Source organism: Notolepis coatsorum (assembly GCF_963971535.1).
Source record: "Notolepis coatsorum genome assembly, chromosome: 10".
Taxonomy (NCBI): domain Eukaryota; kingdom Metazoa; phylum Chordata; class Actinopteri; order Aulopiformes; family Paralepididae; genus Notolepis; species Notolepis coatsorum.
Window position 1 is genome coordinate 114,940,710 of NC_140174.1, and position 19,668 is coordinate 114,960,377.

Here is a 19,668-nt window from a genome sequence, read left to right on the forward strand (position 1 = left end):
GCTTAGAAAAGGAAAACCGAAAGCGTGGAATAAACTCGCCGAAACGGAAAAGTGTCCCACGGGCGCGCCGTGATTCCGATCCGCGTGAAAATATTCACGGCCATAGAGGAGACCGTGGGACACCTTTTTGCAACCGAATATGTGTCTCGAATTTGCTCCCACGCGGTGCGCAAAATCGTGCAAGGAAAAATCGGACCAAAAATGAACCAATGCTCCAGCAGTATTAATGACCCTGATGTAAACAAGACAAACGTCTTTCTCTGGTCTGCATCCCCTTATACAATTGTGTGTATTGAGCCGTACTGTATTGTACCCATTCTGCAATCTGTTAAATAAATAAAAAGAAAGTTTGACTGGCCGCCGAGCCATACTGTAGTGTACATGGTGACTGCTTGACTAAAACAAAAAAAAAATATTAATAAAAATATTTAATAATTTTTTTTTTAATAATTTTTTTTGACTTCCCCTGTTATTTTACCCACGCGACGCCACTGTGTGCGATGACCCCTTGTAAAGTCTGTCATAATGGACGGTATCTGAGCAGACAGATGGCTGGCTGCCTGTAGCCAGCAGTGATGTAGACACAAAATAGACATAAAATTGGCATAAAATGTGATGCATTAAAAAAACGCAATACATCTTCATTCATTAACTCATTAACTTACTAACCAGTTCATTAAATCCGTCCTTCTACTGATTTCTACAAACAACACCGTGGATCTCCCTGTTCATTGGCTTCATCTAGGCCAGCGGTTCCCAAACTGTGGTGCGCACACCCCTTGTGGTGCGCGAGCTCCCTCTTGGGGGTGCGTGACATGAAAAGGATAATGGCGGTGCTATGGTGTTATTTTACTAATAAAATATAACTAATATATGTTATTTCAAATGGGGATTTTCACTGTGTAAATCTTGAAATTCACGTAATTAAAGACGTACGTTTTAATAATAATTAAAGGGGAACTATCTTATAAATGGCCTTTTTGAGTGTTTAGCATTGTTTCCTAGCTATGTGAACTTATATTAATATGATCTATGTCTCAAAATTCTCGTATTGGCGCATTCTTCCAATTCTCCTCTCACAATATTCACCCTCACTGAACTGAGTCATTTGAAAATGTGCCTATATGTGATGTCATATAGTCGCTGCTGCATGTTAATGTTCAGGATAACCAGAACGCGCACAGTGGTTTAGGAGCCCAGGCTCAAAACAGCTCGAAATCTTGAGGTAGAAAAATGCTGTTTTTGAGGACTTGATTAGAAATACAAAACAATGAATAAAAAAAATATATATATTACAGAGGTGTTCCATAGACTCACAGGAATTGTGTAAAAGTGCCCAAATAGTGAAAGAAATAGTAAAATAGTTCCCCTTTAAAAGAAATATGTACTTTACTTCCTGCCAAAATGCCATAGACGTGCGACCGGGACCAGTGCGCTATTATTGTGGCAGCGTATTTATGCTCATGTGTTTCCCTACACTTCATGTGTTCTTGGAGGGAAACTAAGTTGTCATGGGTGAACCTGTAAAAAGCCTAATAATAACAGAACACCTCAACCAACTCGTTGAGCAGCTACGGACATATTTCCCACCTATGGATGCATCTCAGACGTGGATTCAACCCATTTGAAGTTTCCCCTCCTGTCACTACAGCAGCAGCAACAGCTGATCGACCATCTGATGGAGCGCTGCTGCTGCTGCTGCTGCGGTTCAAACGAAAGCCACTTGTGGATTTTTGGACCAAGGCAATGACAGCATTATACCCACACCTGGCAATGCAAGCCGTGAGGATTTGAATGCCCTTCGCCACAAGCTATCTATGCGAGGCTGGATTCTCTGCTCACACAGCAGTGAAGACAAAATATCGCCAAAGACTGCATGATATTGAGAAGGACTTGCGCATTAAACTGTCTTCAATTGCCAAATCAGCAAACTTCGCAGAGCTTTGTGCACAGATGCAGGCCCATCCATAGCATTAAGCCGACAGACGAGGGCAAAGTGCTGCGAAGTGCGCTCGAGGGCGTGACGGCCTGGGCCGTCCGGAATACTATTAGTGCTACCAGGTTAGTGCTGGTTTTAATATATTAATTTAAAATTAAACGCAGGTATAGGACATGACTCCACTATAACAGAGAAAACAACACAAACCCTTACCCAAGCAAAAGCAATTGCAATTATGATTAATCTCAGGCCTACTGGGAATTATGCCTTTCTCTCTCTCTCTCTCTCTCTCCCTTCGTTTTGTTTTAGTTTTTTGGCCAATCTGTTTCTGAGTATATGCATGTAATTCTCATTTTGTTCTTTCGTGTGGTGAAGTATTTTATTTGTTGCAATTTGAGTAAAATTACTGGTGTTACCTACATTTTCGTTAATAACTGCTGCTGATTGATAGCTGGTTAATTGTTGTGCGCTCGCTAAGAGGATCTTTACTTGGTTTCATATTATTATTCTCCCAATTTTTGTGAACGTGAGAGCTCATAGGCCTACTGCACTTTGGTGTGTGTTCTTATTGGATTAGACCTGATGCCTTTAGTGCGCCTATGAATAGACTGTTGCCTTTTTTATGTTGGGCATTGGGGGATGCGTCAGCTAGGTCGGGAGGTGCACAGCAAAAAATTTGTAAGGTTTGGCTCTTTCCCCACCACGGGCTTCTTGAAGTACTGTGATGATTGGTCCGCTGCTCTCCCACTCGCTCTGTCCCTTTAAGTTTTCTGTTAATCATTTCATTCCCCTATTCACACGCTTCTTCCCAGAGACGTCGTTGATTTGTTCTCTCCCGTCCACACGCTTTTCAATCACATTCCCCAGCTGTCACTGCTTGTCAATCAATCAATCCCGTATTATTTATACCCCGTTTCCCCACTCAAGTTTGTTGGATCGTTTTGATATTTCTCTGTTTGCATTCTCCGTTCCTGCTGCTGCTGCTGTTTGCTCTCTGTGCTTTACCTCCAGGATATTCCAAGAAGCCTTCCTCTTGGACACCTTTTCCCCGTGGCGACGCGCTCGCTCCGCTGCTGTTCCAGCACTCATTACGCACTACGTCTGGGTGAGTTTTTTACTGACTGTCTTGATCAAATTCCGTTTTCGTGTGTTTCTATAACACTGAAGATTACCACCTTTTTTATCGGACAGTCACTCACCCAGCGATCGCCTTTTTGTTGTTCTCACTGGGATAATATTTTTGGGACTTTACATCTCCCACTGTGTGTTGTTCACACCGAAGATATTATTCACATTGGATTGTTTTTTGGACTTCACTCTCAGTGTCTATTTTGCACCGAAGATATTCACTTGGGATTGTGTTTTGGAACAGTGCTCACTGTGTGTATTTACACGAAGATATTCACTTGGGATTGTGTTTTGGAACTTTGCTCACTGTGTGTATTTGCACGAAGATTAGTTCACTTGGATAACTTTTGTATTTGGGTACAAGTCACCTCTCCTGTTCTCCTGCTCGTTCCACCTGCACCCTTGTTGACTCGCTCCCTCTCTCTCTCTCTCGGTCCCGCAACACTTCGGAGATTCTGCCGAGAGAAGTCTGCAGAGCGGCTCAGACGTCAGCATCTGCTACCCCCTACTACCACCACGGGAGAAGCTGCAGAGCAGCAGAACATTTTCCCCCTTGCTTGTGTTCCTGTCTTGTTTGACTTGCCTATTCTGTGCTCATTAATTAGTCTCAATAAACAAGCCCTTGTTTTTGGCAACTCCGAATTCCTACTCTCTTGTGTCGTGCGTTTGGGGTCGGTGTCAAACCATAACATTACGATCCAACCAATATGACGACCCCAGCCGACACAGAGAGAGTAGTCACCTTGGGCATCGAGGGGGTGGTAAGGCGTGCCCTACGCTTCCATCGCGCTCCAGGCAATGTACCGGTTAACCATCTCTTTGTCCCCAACTCAGTCCGGTCCCGGGTCCTCCAGTGGGGCCATACCAGCCGGTTCGCCTGCCACCCGGGCGTTCATCGCACGTTCTCCTTCCTGGCTCGTCGATTCTGGTGGCCCACCATGAGGAACGACGTCAAGGGGTTCGTACTGGCCTGTGCGGTCTGCGCCCGCAAGAGAGTCAGCACAGCAGCGGCAGTCCAGTTTGAGTCAGCCAAGGAACACAGCCTACAGCTGGATGCGGCTGCAGCTGCTGTACAGGGACTCCGAGAGCAGGTCCTGCTTATTCAAGGGTCCCTGGCCGCTCTGGCAGGACAACAGTCAGGTATTCTCGTTCAGCTTCACACGCTGAGCGACACCGTTAACGCTTTAATTCCCTCACTTCCTTCAGGAGCATTCCCCGCAGTCCCAGCAGATCCCGCACCTCGGGAACCCCGTCTCTCCGTCCCACGGCTGTTCGACGGCAATCCCGAGGAGTGTGCCACATTCATCATGCAATGTGAGTTGGTTTTCCGTCATCAACCAAGCCGTTTTACTGCTAGAGGGTCCCAAGTGGCCTATATGACGAACTTGCTTTCAGGCCATGCTGCCCAGTGGGTCACTTCCTCCTGGGCAATGGAGGCAGATTTTGTTTTTTCCTATCCAGACTTCGTGGCGGAGCTCCGCAGAGTGTTCCACCATCCAGCCCGAGGTCTGGACCCTGGAGCCCGGTTGGGGACCTTCCGACAGGGGAGCGGCAGGGTAACTGACTACGTCCTGGAGTTTCGACTGGCGGCGGTGGAGAGTGGATGGAACGACCCAGCACTTCGCCTAACCTTCATGAGTGGGCTCAGTGACGCAGTCAGGGACCAGCTCGCGACCCGGGAGGAACCTGATTCCCTCGAGGACCTGTTCAGCCTCGCCATCCGCATCGACGGACGCCTCCAGGAGAGAAGACGTGAGAGAACCCGACGGGGACCCCCAGACGCACCCCCCGAGGACCACGACCTCGAGGAGGATTTCAGTACCCCAGACGTACCCCCCGAGGACCACGACCTCGAGGAGGTTTTCTGTACCCCAGACGTACCCCCCGAGGACCACGACCTCGAGGAGGTTTTCTGTACCCCAGACGTACCCCCCGAGTACCACGACCCCGAGGGGGTTTTCAGGGAGTCCAGGGCTCAGGTCTTTCCGCCTCGCCGGCCTTACGACTGTGCCATCGACCGCCGCTCAGGGGCTCCCTTTCCCGGCGGCCGCCTCTACAGTGCTGACCGCCCTGCCCCCTCCGTGACTGGTGGGTTTGTTCCCTCCCGAGCCGTGACCGAGGAGGAACCCATGCAGCTGGGACGCAACCGCCTTAGCCCGGCCGAACGGGAGTCCAGGCTCTTCTCCGGCCGTTGCCTCTACTGTGGCCGGGGTGGACACCGTGTCTCCAATTGCCGTGCCCGGCCAAGAGGACCAGGCTCGCCAAGACCCCGGGAGATCCTGGTGAGCCGTCTTTCCTGTTCCCCCACCCGTGCACCACCCAACCGTCTGGCGGACGTCACCCTAGCCTGGGCGGACCAGCGGGCGACGGTGGGTGCACTCATGGACTCTGGTGCTGAGGGGAGTTTCATGGACGTTGGGTTTGCCACCCGGGCCAACATTCCACTTGAGGACCTCGAGAGGCCCTTGGAGGTCTTCGCAATGGATCATCGCCGCCTGGCTGACGTCACTCAACGCACCTGTCCAGTCCTTCTCACCGTTGCTGGTGACCACGTTGAGAGGCTCCAGTTTTTCGTCACCAGCTCTCCTCTTGTCCCTGTGGTCCTGGGCAGGCCCTGGCTCGCGCTGCACGAGCCCCACATCGCCTGGTCCTCCGGTGCCATCAAGGGGTGGAGCTCCTCCTGTCGTGCCCGGTGTCTTCAGGTGCCGTCCAGCCCCCTCACCGGGTCCCAGTCCCCGTCTCCGGCCTCCCTCGCCGGTCCTCTGTCCCCGTGCCCGGCCTCCGCTGTCGGGCCCCAGTCCCCGTCTCCGGCCCTCCTCGCCGGTTCTCTGTCCCTGTGCCCGGCCTCCACTGTCGGGTCCCAGTCCCCGTCTCCGGCCTCCCTCGCCGGTCCTCTGTCCACGTCTCCGGTCCCCCTCTCCGGGCCTCTGTCTTTGTCCCCCTCTCCAGTGCCCCTGATCGCCGGCTTCCTTGGGTCCCGTCCGGGCAGGCCGGGGCCGTGTGGGTCGCCGGGTGGCTCCCGTGGAGGGGGGGGTACTGTAAGGTTTGGCTCTTTCCCCACCACGGGCTTCTTGAAGTACTGTGATGATTGGTCCGCTGCTCTCCCACTCGCTCTGTCCCTTTAAGTTTTCTGTTAATCATTTCATTCCCCTATTCACACGCTTCTTCCCAGAGACGTCGTTGATTGGTTCTCTCCCGTCCACACGCTTTTCAATCACATTCCCCAGCTGTCACTGCTTGTCAATCAATCAATCCCGTATTATTTATACCCCGTTTCCCCACTCAAGTTTGTTGGATCGTTTTGATATTTCTCTGTTTGCATTCTCCGTTCCTGCTGCTGCTGCTGTTTGCTCTCTGTGCTTTACCTCCAGGATATTCCAAGAAGCCTTCCTCTTGGACACCTTTTCCCCGTGGCGACGCGCTCGCTCCGCTGCTGTTCCAGCACTCATTACGCACTACGTCTGGGTGAGTTTTTTACTGACTGTCTTGATCAAATTCCGTTTTCATGTGTTTCTATAACACTGAAGATTACCACCTTTTTTATCGGACAGTCACTCACCCAGCGATCGCCTTTTTGTTGTTCTCACTGGGATAATATTTTTGGGACTTTACATCTCCCACTGTGTGTTGTTCACACCGAAGATATTATTCACATTGGATTGTTTTTTGGACTTCACTCTCAGTGTCTATTTTGCACCGAAGATATTCACTTGGGATTGTGTTTTGGAACAGTGCTCACTGTGTGTATTTACACGAAGATATTCACTTGGGATTGTGTTTTGGAACTTTGCTCACTGTGTGTATTTGCACGAAGATTAGTTCACTTGGATAACTTTTGTATTTGGGTACAAGTCACCTCTCCTGTTCTCCTGCTCGTTCCACCTGCACCCTTGTTGACTCGCTCCCTCTCTCTCTCTCTCGGTCCCGCAACACTTCGGAGATTCTGCCGAGAGAAGTCTGCAGAGCGGCTCAGACGTCAGCATCTGCTACCCCCTACTACCACCACGGGAGAAGCTGCAGAGCAGCAGAATATTTTCCCCCTTGCTTGTGTTCCTGTCTTGTTTGACTTGCCTATTCTGTGCTCATTAATTAGTCTCAATAAACAAGCCCTTGTTTTTGGCAACTCCGAATTCCTACTCTCTTGTGTCGTGCGTTTGGGGTCGGTGTCAAACCATAACAAAATTTTTGGGAACCGCTGATCTAGGCGGTCCAGTTAAAGGAACAGGCCATGTTCTTACCGAAGTAAGACCTTCACAGCTAAAATGCATCAGTAGCCGGCACAATTTTAAGAAAAAAGTAAAATCATGGCTCCTCGACAATGTCAAAAACTAGATTTTAAATCTGATACATTGTTGCCTGTGGCTACGTTTGTACTGTATTTAAAATGTTCATGTCTATGTAGTTTGTCAAATTGTTATTTATGGTCATGTTTTGTATTGCTTGTCTGTCTGAGACCAAGGACCACAATGGAAATAAGTCTTGACTTTTTTGTGTAGCATCCTTGACGTTTTTCTGGAATCTTGTATTTTTAAAAATGTCTAATCAAATCAAATCAAATCAGTCAGACAAGAAGATAAATACCAGTTACCTCTCTGTGCGTTCAGTAGAAAGCTATAATAATAATAATAATAATAATAATAATAATAATAATAATAATAATAATAATAATAATAATAATAATAATAATAATAATAATAATAATAATATAATAATAATAATAATAATAATAATAATAATAATAATAATAATAATTCATTTTATTTGTAAAGCGCTTCTCAGGAACCCGAAGTCGCCTGCAAGCTAGCCTAGCTTGGAACAAATGAACGGAAGTGGATACGGACCCCTAGCCTATAACTTTTTCTTTAAGATTTATTTTTAGAATTTTTACAGCTTTATTCTGTTCAGACGTGACCGACAGAGAGCAGAGGAGAGGAAGAACTGGAGAAGATAGGGGGGGAGGACATGCGGCAAATCCGTCCGGAATCGGGAGACGAACCCGGGTCGAGCGCGTAGGTCTGCAGCGCAGTAACGTCCTCACTCCGGGAGAGGTGTTTCTGGGTCTGCAGCGCAGTAACGTCCTCACTCCGGGAGAGGTGTTTATAGGCCAACAGCTGGGCTAGTTGGTCCGTATTGTAAATCGGTATCTATCTTCTTGTCTGACTCTGGAGAAGGCGGTAAAGCACATTTCCCATAATGTTCGCATGTTCCTTTAAGTGCACCCGCCAAACCAACATAATATATTGCTTAATATTTTTTTTTTATCTACTTTTTCTCCTCCTTTTTTCTGTGATTTTTCTCCCCTTCCCAATTTACCTCTCGTGCCAACTCTCCCTCCCCTGTTCTGATCGTTGCTCGCATGTGCCCCCCACTGGCCGGTTGTAGGGAGGATAGAAGCCTTGCATCACATGTCCCTTCCGGTACACGAGGAGGCAGCCTGTCACATCTTTTCAGCTGCCAGCGCGGACTCTCATTTGGCGAGGAGTAACGTGTGGGAGGCTCACACTGCCCCCGTCATTTTCCTGACTTTGCTGTGCAGGCGCCCCAACCGACCTGTAGGAGTCGCTGTTCACAACGATCAGACTACCACCCTTCGACTTCCCACCCGCTAACTCTGCCAATTGAGTTAGTATGACGGCCGGCCCAAGCCAGAGGCAACGCCGACAGCCGGATTCGAACCCGGTGTGTCTTTATTTATTTATTTAATTTGTTTATTTGGACGGGACAATGCAAAATTAATGAACACTGTGGAGTGTAAAAATTGCCGGATTTAGCACGAGGCTAATTTCCATCCATTGTCCCCAAACATAAAAACAGGACTCATAGAAACAGTAAGAAATGTACAAATACATAAAAACAGGACACACAAAAACAGTAAAAATAATTACAAATACATAACAGCATGTCACATGTGTTCACATGACTGGTTGGTCTTCAGCATTTTTTTAGTTGCCCTCTAAAAGAAGCAAGGGTGGGGCTTTCCCTTATGGAAATGGAGAGACTGTTCCATGTGTGACTGACTTTTATGAAAAGGAGGTTTTGGCCAAACGTGGTCAGTCTACGTTGGACCATGCAGTCACCTCTGGTGTCTGACCTGGTGCAGAGTCCAGTGTTTCTTTTTTTGTAGATGAATTCCTGTACAGGAGGGGGAGCTAGTCCATGTAGGCATTTGTAGATGAAACAAGACATTTTCAAAGCTCAAAAAGCTATATTGTTTCAAAATATTGCAATGGTGGTATGCCAATGGTTTCCTGGCAAATACCTTGATGGCTCTATGATAAAGCTGTTCGATGTGTTTCATGACAGTGACACCACCAAATGACCAATTTGTGAAGCAGTATTCAATGTGTGAGAATATCATGCAATGAAGATACGTTGGTGACGAGCGCAATGTCCGCTGCGCCACCCAGCTGCCAATATATTGCTTAATATTGTCATTTATTTCCCTTTGTAATTTACTTTTGAATGTCTCTTATTGTGATATTTTCTTTTGCACAGTGCAGATTACCAGTCCATCTTGACAACCAAGTACAGTACTGTACATGTGACGAGACGTGTGTTATTATAACACCCTGTCCTGTCCTAGATACGAGATCTGCTGCAGTATCATATCTCCAAAGCAGCATGTTGTTAACAAAACCCATAAAACATAATTGCAATATTTATCTCTTTCAATGTAGAATCCTTAAGATAACGCAGGTCCATCACCAGCAGTTACGAAGTAAGGGATTAGAATGGTGGTGTCAGCTGACTGACAGCTCCCATGTATGGTAGTCACTAAACGGACAACAATGCGAAGTAACAAAAAATTATTAAAATAATAATCGATATACCCCTCAAAAATCGATAATCACGAAATAATAATAATACAAAAAGAAGATTCACCTATAATTTAGTTTAGGGTGGTACGTGAGGTCTCCACTGAGGTTAAGGGTTCACCGAATAATAATAATAATAAATAATAATAATAATAATAATAATAATAATAATAATAATAATAATAATAATAATAATAATAATAATAATAATAATAATAATAATAATAATAATAATATATTCGATTTGTAGGGGCGCTTTATATTTGTGGAACAAATCTCAAGGCGCTACAGTGTAGAAGAACATAAAAACTAGTAAAAGAGTAAAAATAATATGAAATGTGAAGGGCTGAAACTAGTAAAAGATTAAAAGAACATAAAATAAGAAGGGTTAAAACTAGTAAAAGAGTAAAAGAACATCAAATGTGTGGAGCTAAAACTGGATAAAACTCAACAAAAGGCTCTATTAAAAATATGTGTTTTGGGGACCTTTTTAAAAGCATCCCCGGTCTGGGAGCGGATGAGCAGAAAGCCAGATTTCCCGTGGTGCTGCGTTTGGTCCTCGGGTGCTGGAGGAGGTTTGCCTGGCCGCGTGTATGCCTTCTACGACGGAGCTACATTTCCGCGTTCGAGTTTTGCGCTCTGATTGGCCAGGTCATGTGACATGTGCGCCAATCGTGGGACAGCAAGTTCTGCGCCTATTTCCGGGTCTAACAGCCTGCAAACTACCTGGCTATCGCCATGCTCTAAGACAAACTCTAACCTTAACCAACTTCGAAAGAGTGCCTAAGCTTAACAGTCGGAATCAGGGCAGGCGTTCTATCGCCATGCTCTAAGACAAACTCTAACCTTAACCAACTTCGAACGAGCGCCTAAGCTTAACCAGTGTAGAAACTTGCGGCCCCACGATTGGGCGTACATGTCACATGACCAGAAATTACCTGGCCAATCAGAGACACGGAAACGCAGTTCTGTTGTAGAAGGCATTCAGGCTGCCTGGCCAGAGCGGAGGTGTCGTGAGGAGGTTTGAGGGGTGATGAGTTCTTTGAGGTAGAGGGGGGCGTTTCCGTGGAGGCATTGGTGAGTGAGCAGGGAGACTTTGTACTCCATCCTGGCATCCTGAGTGAGGAGCCAGTGAAGGGACTTGAGGACGGGTGTGATGTGGTGGTATTTCCGCACTCTCATCAGGATCCTAGCAGCGCTAATTCTGGATGTATTGGAGCTTTTTGGATGTTCTTGCTAGGGATCCCGATGAGAAGTGCGTTGCAGTAATCCTGCCTGGAAGAGACAAAGGCGTGGATGAGATTTCCCTCTCTCTCTCTCTCTCTCTCTCTCTCTCTCTCTCTCTCTCTCCTCTCTCTCTCTCTCTCTCTCTCTCTCTCTCTATCTCTCTCTCTCTCTCTCTCTCCTCTCTCTCCTCTCTCTCTCTCTCTCTCTCTCTCTCTCTCTCTCTCTCTCTCTCTCCCCCTCTCTCTCTCTCTCTCTCTCCCCCCCTCTCTCCTATCTCTCTCACCTCTCTCTCCCTCTCTCCCCTCTCTCTCTCCCCCTCTCTCCCTCTCTCTCTCTCCCCCCCTCCACCTCTCTCTCTCTTCCCCCTCCCTCCCTCTCCCTCTATCTCTCTCACTCTCCCCCCTCTCTCTCTCCCCCCTCTCTCTCTCTCTCCCCCTAAGGTGATAAAAGGAAGCTATATTTTACAATTTAGGACCTCTGATGTTACACGAAAGAAATAAAGAAGGAAGTCACCTTCACTTTCAGTCTAACTCACGGTTCAGTCTCACAGCAGCAGTCGTCTCGTCCTGCAGACTCAGCTCAGGTACGTTTCTGCCCATCTGTTGACTTTTGTCTCGAGGTTCTATTTACATAAAGGTTCCCTTCGGTTTCATTCTGGCTCACTTTCACTATCAAATAGATCCGCTATCAGCTCTATCTTTAATCTTTCAAAATGTTCAGTTGCTATCGCTATCAGCTCTATCTTTAATTTTTCTAAATGTTCAGTTGCTATTGCATGCACTCATCTGTGTTTCACTACACACTTGAGTGCATGCATACCAACTGTCAGTCTGCAACACTACTATCACCGACATCTAAGAAGGGAGATCCCCCCTTGAATGGCCCTTCTAAGGTTTCTCTCCTCCACACTGCCTGTGGTGCATTTTTTTCCTATTGTTAGGTTTTAGTGAGTTTTTCCTTAACTTCGCGTGGGGTATGACTGGGAGTGTTTGCATTCATTCATTTATTTTGCATTTATTTTAAATGTGTTGGACCTTATGGTGTTCTTGTTTTGTTCTTGATTTATTGTTATGTTTCTTCTTGACTTGTTTAAAGAAGACGTGTCCGGCCCATGGGGACATTAACGTGTGTTGTCGGGCCTTACAAATAAATTTGATTTGATTTGATTTGAGATAGAGGGGGAGATATATATATAGAGAGAGAGAGAGAGAGAGAGAGAGAGAGAGAGAGAGAGAGAGAGAGAGAGAGAGAGAGAGAGAGGGAGAGAGAGAGAGAGGGAGAGGGAGAGGGAGAGAGAGGGGGGGAGAGGGGGGGGAGGGGGGGGAGAGAGAGGGAGAGGGAGAGGGGAGGAAGGGGAGAGAGTCGTTGACCACTAGAAGCTGCCCAGTACAACCAGTCTGACACTGTTGACCACTAGGGGCAACCACAGTAATCTAATCTGATAATGTGTAATTCCCTGTGCCCCAGGACAGTTCAGTCAGTATTTGAGAACACGCACCACTCTCTCCTAAAGCTAGAAATTAGAACCTTCTTACGACCAAATGAGCTTCATATTCTAGGCCAGTAAAAGTAGGCAGAATAAGTTAAGAATAAAAATAGACATAATAATGAATATTTTAAAGCCCTCTTCCAATCATTAATCAAGTTAAATAGCTCCAGGGGAACTACAAATGATTATGTTCATTATGATTATTTAGGAGACAAAAAAAGGCATCCCTGTGTTTTTAGGGGTCATGAACAGACATCCCTCTGTTTTTAGGGGTCATGAACAGATATCCCTCTGTTTTTAGGTCATGAACAGACATCCCTCTGTTTTTAAGGGTCAAGAACAGACATACCTGTTTTTAGGGGTCAGGAACAGGTATCCCTCTGTTTTTAGGGGTTAGGAACAGACATCCCTCTGTTTTTAGGGTCAAGAACAGACATCCCTCTGTTTTTAGGGTCATGAACAGACATCCCTCTGTTTTTAGGGGTCATGAACAGACATCCCTCTGTTTTTAAGGGTCAAGAACAGACATACCTGTTTTTAGGGGTCAGGAACAGGTATCCCTCTGTTTTTAGGGGTCAGGAACAGACATCCCTCTGTTTTTAGGGTCAAGAACAGACATCCCTCTGTTTTTAGGGGTCATGAACAGGCATCCCTCTGTTTTTAAGGGTCAAGAACAGACATACCTGTTTTTAGGGGTCAGGAACAGGCATCCCTCTGTTTTTAGGGGTCAGGAACAGACATCCCTCTGTTTTTAGGGGTCATGAACAGGCATCCCTCTGTTTTTAGGGATGTAAAAGGTTGAGAACAACCGCTTTAAGCCACCACTGCCTAAAAGCCTTTCAACACAATATCATTGGAACAAATACAGCGTCTGCACATTTTCCCATCTAACCAACCTTGATGTACGGATGTGTTGAAAAGCCCTCAAGTCAGTTTGGTTCCAACACCGGGGGTTTAAAGATCCAGATGAAACTGTCATCGATAATGAGTTAATTTACAAAGAGAAAACTCTTTGTAAAAAAGAGATTTTCGCGAGAAAACAACGAAATAACGCTGCTTGATGTCCGCACTGCTGCGGCACCCTGGGGTGAAAGGTCGCGCCACTGCACCCTGGGGTGAAAGGTCGCGCCGCTGCACCCTGGGAGAGGAGAAGACATGTACATATTTCAACAGAACACTTTGTCCAAGGTCTGTCTGTTGTTCCCAAAGAACAAAGCGGGGCTCGCAACTCACTTGTAGTTCCAGGTGATTTTAATAAACAAAACAGGCAGTAGATGCAACGTTTTGTTTATTAAAATCACACTGGAACTACAAGTGAGTTGCGAGCCCCACTTTGTTCTTATGTACTACTGGTTTTACAGTTTGGCTCAGCACCAACAAGCGGAGGATGTGCGTTATATTTTTTCTGACTGTCTGTTGTTCCCTTCACCTTATCTCACCGTCGTCACAGCCCGGCTTAAAATATGTAAATAAAGTACTAATCGACTGCGGGACAACAAGGTACATGATGTACGTCACCGCCGCTGACAAACATGCCGAAACAAAACTGGAGAAAACACAGAGACCCCAGTCCTGTTGCTATCAGGTCACTGCAAGGACGGAGTTATGAGTCACAATTGAATAATTTGATTCCTTGCACTGAAGAACTATATGAGTCCGTTTTGAAATCTTTTGGACAGCATGTGTTTGTAGATTTAAACCTTGAGTGTGAGTGTATTATATCACCAGGTACTCAACCTCTACTGTCTTTAACTATGAAGGAACACAACACTCTAACTTACCATCTTTAGATAATAAAGTACTCAACCTCTACTGTATTTAACTATGAAGGAACACAACACTCTAACTTACCATCTTTAGATAATAAAGTACTCAACCTCTACTGTATTTAACTATGAAGGAACAACACTCTAACTTACCATCTTTAGATAATAAAGTACTCAACCTCTACTGTATTTAACTATGAAGGAACAACACTCTAACTTACCATCTTTAGATAATAAAGTACTCAACCTCTACTGTATTTAACTATGAAGGAACAACACTCTAACTTACCATCTTTAGATAATAAAGTACTCAACCTCTACTGTATTTAACTATGAAGGAACAACACTCTAACTTACCATCTTTAGATAATAAAGTACTCAGCCTCTACTGTCTTTAACTATGAGTGAACACAACACTCTAACTTACCATCTTTAGATAATAAAGTACTCAACCTCTACTGTCTTTAACTATGAAGGAACACAACACTCTAACTTACCATCTTTAGATAATAAAGTACTCAGCCTCTACTGTCTTTAACTATGAAGGAACACAACACTCTAACTTACCATCTTTAGATAATAAAGTACTCAACCTCTACTGTCTTTAACTATGAATGAACTCAACACTAACTCACCATCTTTAGATAATAAAGTACTCAACCTCTACTGTCTTTAACTATGAATGAACTCAACACTAACTCACCATCTTTAGATAATAAAGTACTCAACCTCTACTGTCTTTAACTATGAATGAACACAACACTCTAACTTACCATCTTTAGATAATAAAGTACTCAGCCTCTACTGTCTTTAACTATGAAGGAACACAACACTAACTTACCATCTTTAGATAATAAAGTACTCAGCCTCTACTGTCTTTAACTATGAAGGAACACAACACTAACTTACCATCTTTAGATAATAAAGTACTCAACCTCTACTGTCTTTAACTATGAAGGAACACAACACTCTAACTTACCATCTTTAGATAATAAAGTACTCAGCCTCTACTGTCTTTAACTATGAAGGAACACAACACTCTAACTTACCATCTTTAGATAATAAAGTACTCAACCTCTACTGTCTTTAACTATGAAGGAACACCAACACTCTAATTTACCATCTTTAGATAATAAAGTACTCAACCTCTACTGTCTTTAACTATGAATGAACACAACACTCTAACTTACCATCTTTAGATAATAAAGTACTCAACCTCTACTGTCTTTAACTATGAAGGAACACAACACTCTAACTTACCATCTTTAGATAATAAAGTACTCAGCCTCTACTGTCTTTAACTATGAGTGAATACAACACTCTAACTTACCATCTTTAGATAATAAAGTACTCAGCCTCTACTGTCTTTAACTATGAGTGAATACAACACTCTAACTTACCATCTTTAGATAATACAGTACTCTATTTCTTCTGGTTGACTAACTTACAGTACCATCTTTAAGTTAGACAAAGACACTTTAAAGACACTTAAAAGACACTTTAAAGACACTCGGCCTTCTGAAACACCCCAGTGTTTGCTGCACACGTTTCTTTATCCAAGCGACAGGCTGTTTGGTTCCAATGTCGGCATCAGTTAGGTACATTATTACACTGAAAACACAACGTTTGAATCATGTCAGCTGACCAGGGAACTCATTTCCCAGAAGTGAGAGCAGAGGGGGAGGAGTTTCCCTGAACCCCTGTGTCATACCTGCTGCTGCCAGAGGAAACTCCATGGCAATATGACGTGTGTGTGTGTGTGTCCAGGTTATTTTTTAGGAACCTATGTATCATTTATCACAAGCTGGAATGAGGAAGAGGAGAAGCTTCACCCTTGTACTTAGGTTGTACTTTAGTTTGTATATTGTATTGTATATTGTATATATAAGATAAGATAAGATATTCCTTTATTGATCCCCTTGGGGAAATTCAGGCATCATAGCAGCATTGTACAGGTAGTACAAGGCAGTGTAAACAATATAACAAATCAATTATGCTTAACGTAAGGTTATGTATATAACCAAGTTCTATGAATACTGGTGACGCTCAGCGTCATCTGCACACATCTCACTCCAGTGACGTGCACTGAATAAAAACTTCACAATGTACCTTTACATACCAACATCCGTCTGACCACACCCCCATCTGCTACCTATATAAGCAGGGGTGGGGCCACACACTCATCTCCTTCCCAAAAAATGTCACCACAATGAAAAATCAAGGGCCGCAGTGGCGTCCCGACGCTGAGCGTCACCAGTATTCATAGAACTTGGTTATATACATAACCTTACGTTCTATATCATACTGGCTCCGCTCAGCGTCATCTGCACTACAGGAGCTGAGCGGGAGCCAGAAGCTCGACAAATGTACCCCGCTGAGGCCCCCCACAACCATCAGACCGGAGAGGACCGAGCCCCCCCGACCCTCCCTAATGGAGGATACCCTCCCTATTGGAGAACGGGAGGGAGACGGATCCGACCGTGCGAAGAGAAACTCGAGCAACTCAACGCACAGGGTGAGCAGACCGTGGCTTGACCCCACGACTACGCACACGCACAATCCGCATGCCACCAGGGAACGAACGGAAGGAACAACCCTCGTTACTGCCCCCAAAATCACGGGGTCAAGAGCAACTCAACCCCGTGGCAAGGCCGTAGCAGCGGAGCGCGAAGGAAGACCCAGACCCACTGAAGGGACTGGATCCCCTGGAAAAAGGGGGCCCGGAGAGGTCAATGACGCCAAAGCATCAAGACCTCACCAGGCGGTCACTTAGTGACACCGCCCCCCACATCGCCAGCGTATTCGGACAGGGCCCCTCCAAGAGCGGCCCCTTACCCCCACTAGTACGCAGCCTGGCACACTGACCCTGTAACACAGACAGTCAGCATGGCCGTAACTTGAAGCACTCAAAAGGCTAAACTATAGCGGAAGCAGGCAGCGCACCGGGGAGACGACCCCAGAGGGGTCGATCCCTTAAACCAGGCAGCAGGCTTTAGACCCGAGCCTGGAGCACTGCGGACGAGACAGGCGCAAAAGGGGTCAACTGAAAACAGCACCCCGGCGGAAGGGGCGTATGCTGGCATTGTTGCGCACCATGACAAAGCCTCCACCAAAAAAAAAACACCCAGAGGGGTCGAGGCAGAGAAGGCTGACACGATTGGCAGACGTCATGAACGTGCAGGGGCATACTCAACCGGGTAACTCGGGAGTTGACTCTGCTCCAACACACCAGGGAATCAACCACCCTCTTGGTACCACATGCGGTGGTTGTTCCTATAACCCCTCAAGAAAAAACTCCAAAACACACCTGCGGGTATACACCGGCTACACCGCAGTACAAGTGTTTCAGTTTTCAAAAAAGGGTTATTCCAGGCCTACGGGTAGACGAAACACAACTTCGGACCGGGCCCGGCGGCTCGGGAAGCACACAGAGCTACCAGAGGAGGTCCATAAGACCACCCCAACAGCCCCCTCTTCGCCATGCGTGAGAGAGGAGCGAAAAGAATGGAGAACCAGTCCCTTCATGATAGCGCAGGGTACAACCTGTACCCAACAAAGGGTCTCCATAACGCCCAACCCTGTGACACCGGGGCCGACCCGGCATTTTTTCCCCCGAAAAAAGCACAAGTCCCTCAGGGTACCAGAACAGCAGATCTGCGTCCCCGGCGGACAACGGGTTAACTGACCTGGACCAGCGTGACCAGAACCAGTCCTGTGCCCTAACCACGCCGACATCCCCACTCCAGGAGAGGGGGTAGGTATGCGTGTCGATCTAAAACATGAAAAGAGGGCGCCACCCAGACGGTCCCATTCGTACCGCGCTCAGTGGCCCACCCCAAGGGTGTGAGACCCCTCTACCTATGTTCTGATCTATTCCGTTAACATCCCCCAGATATGAACGAGAATTAGTCGAGACAAACCTAGTAAACTGGCGCTCGGAAGAGACAAACTCCCAAATCACATCAATGGATAGTCTAACAAGACACCAGATACCGTTCCTCCAAGCCGCCTGGGGAACGACAAGAAGCCGCTTTTTTAATTTTACATTTTCCAGAAAAAGAAAAAATAATACATCCCATGCGACGCGGCTGAGGGAAACACCACCCCGTCAACCACACTTCATAAGAGGGGACGGTGAGCGACGTACCCCTATGACGGGGGGAAACCCATGACTCAACAGACCTACAGTATAAGGCGAGGAGTCAGGGAAACCCTAAACAATACCCCGTCCACCTACTCCAAAAAGGAGAGGACGGGGAACCCCCAGAGAGACTTCCTACGCGAGCTGTATAGATTGAAAAGAAATATTGCAACATTGAGCTATGTAACACTTGGGTTAGGGCTCTCCGAGGAAGAGGCACTGAACCAATACACCCTCAATAATCAAATTGAATCGAATACACACACAATAGAGCAGAACTCCTTTTTGAAGTTCTACTCACCTTGACAATCTGAGGAGGAGGCTCTGAAACTCTGAGGAGGCTCCCTCACTGGGAAGGAGAGTCCGAACTCACAGAAGGCACTTCTCCCTGAGGAGGAGCTTGGTGAGGAGGAGCTCTGACAACTCCCTGAAACAGATCCATAACATGGACCTGAACAACTCACGGAAGTCTTACCAATAGAGACGCGCTCAGTGACGTACTCTATGGCGGGGAAATTTCCGCTGTGCATACGCCCAATTTTTCAGGGCGTGGGACCAGGAAACTCCCCCCCCCCCCCCCCCCCCCCACCCTGTAACGTGCCGAACAGCAACGTGACAGGAACCTTGAAGGACAGGGCCTGACCAATCAGAAAAGGGGAGGAAAGGATTACCAGTTCACCCCTTTACGACCCCTCACCCCTGATACGATGTAATGACAAAGTAGAGCATGACACAGTCATAGCATGCTACATGAAGCATCTAACAGCTTCACATAGCTCATGTGCTAACCTGCTATCTGAGTTTTACTAAGGAAAAAACACAGAACAGAGAGGGCCCCTTTAAGAGCCCCAGTCCAGACTTACACATGTGCTTCTGTGGGCCAAACCTAACCCAGTTGTAGATCACAACGACACACACAATCCTTCATCACAACAAAAAATGGCAAAAGTACACTCTTACTACAGAGGAACGCCGTTTTTCATAACAAGAGAAGACACAAGTCCTCGATTATGTAATGGCCACAGACCTTGCTAAGCACACATGATAAGTGACCAAACAACCCTTTCTTTAGGAAAAACATTTTCTCAAGCGGAAGCACAACCCCAGCAACTTAAGCTGAGGGTTACATCGTATCCCCACAAACACAGTGACACAATATATTG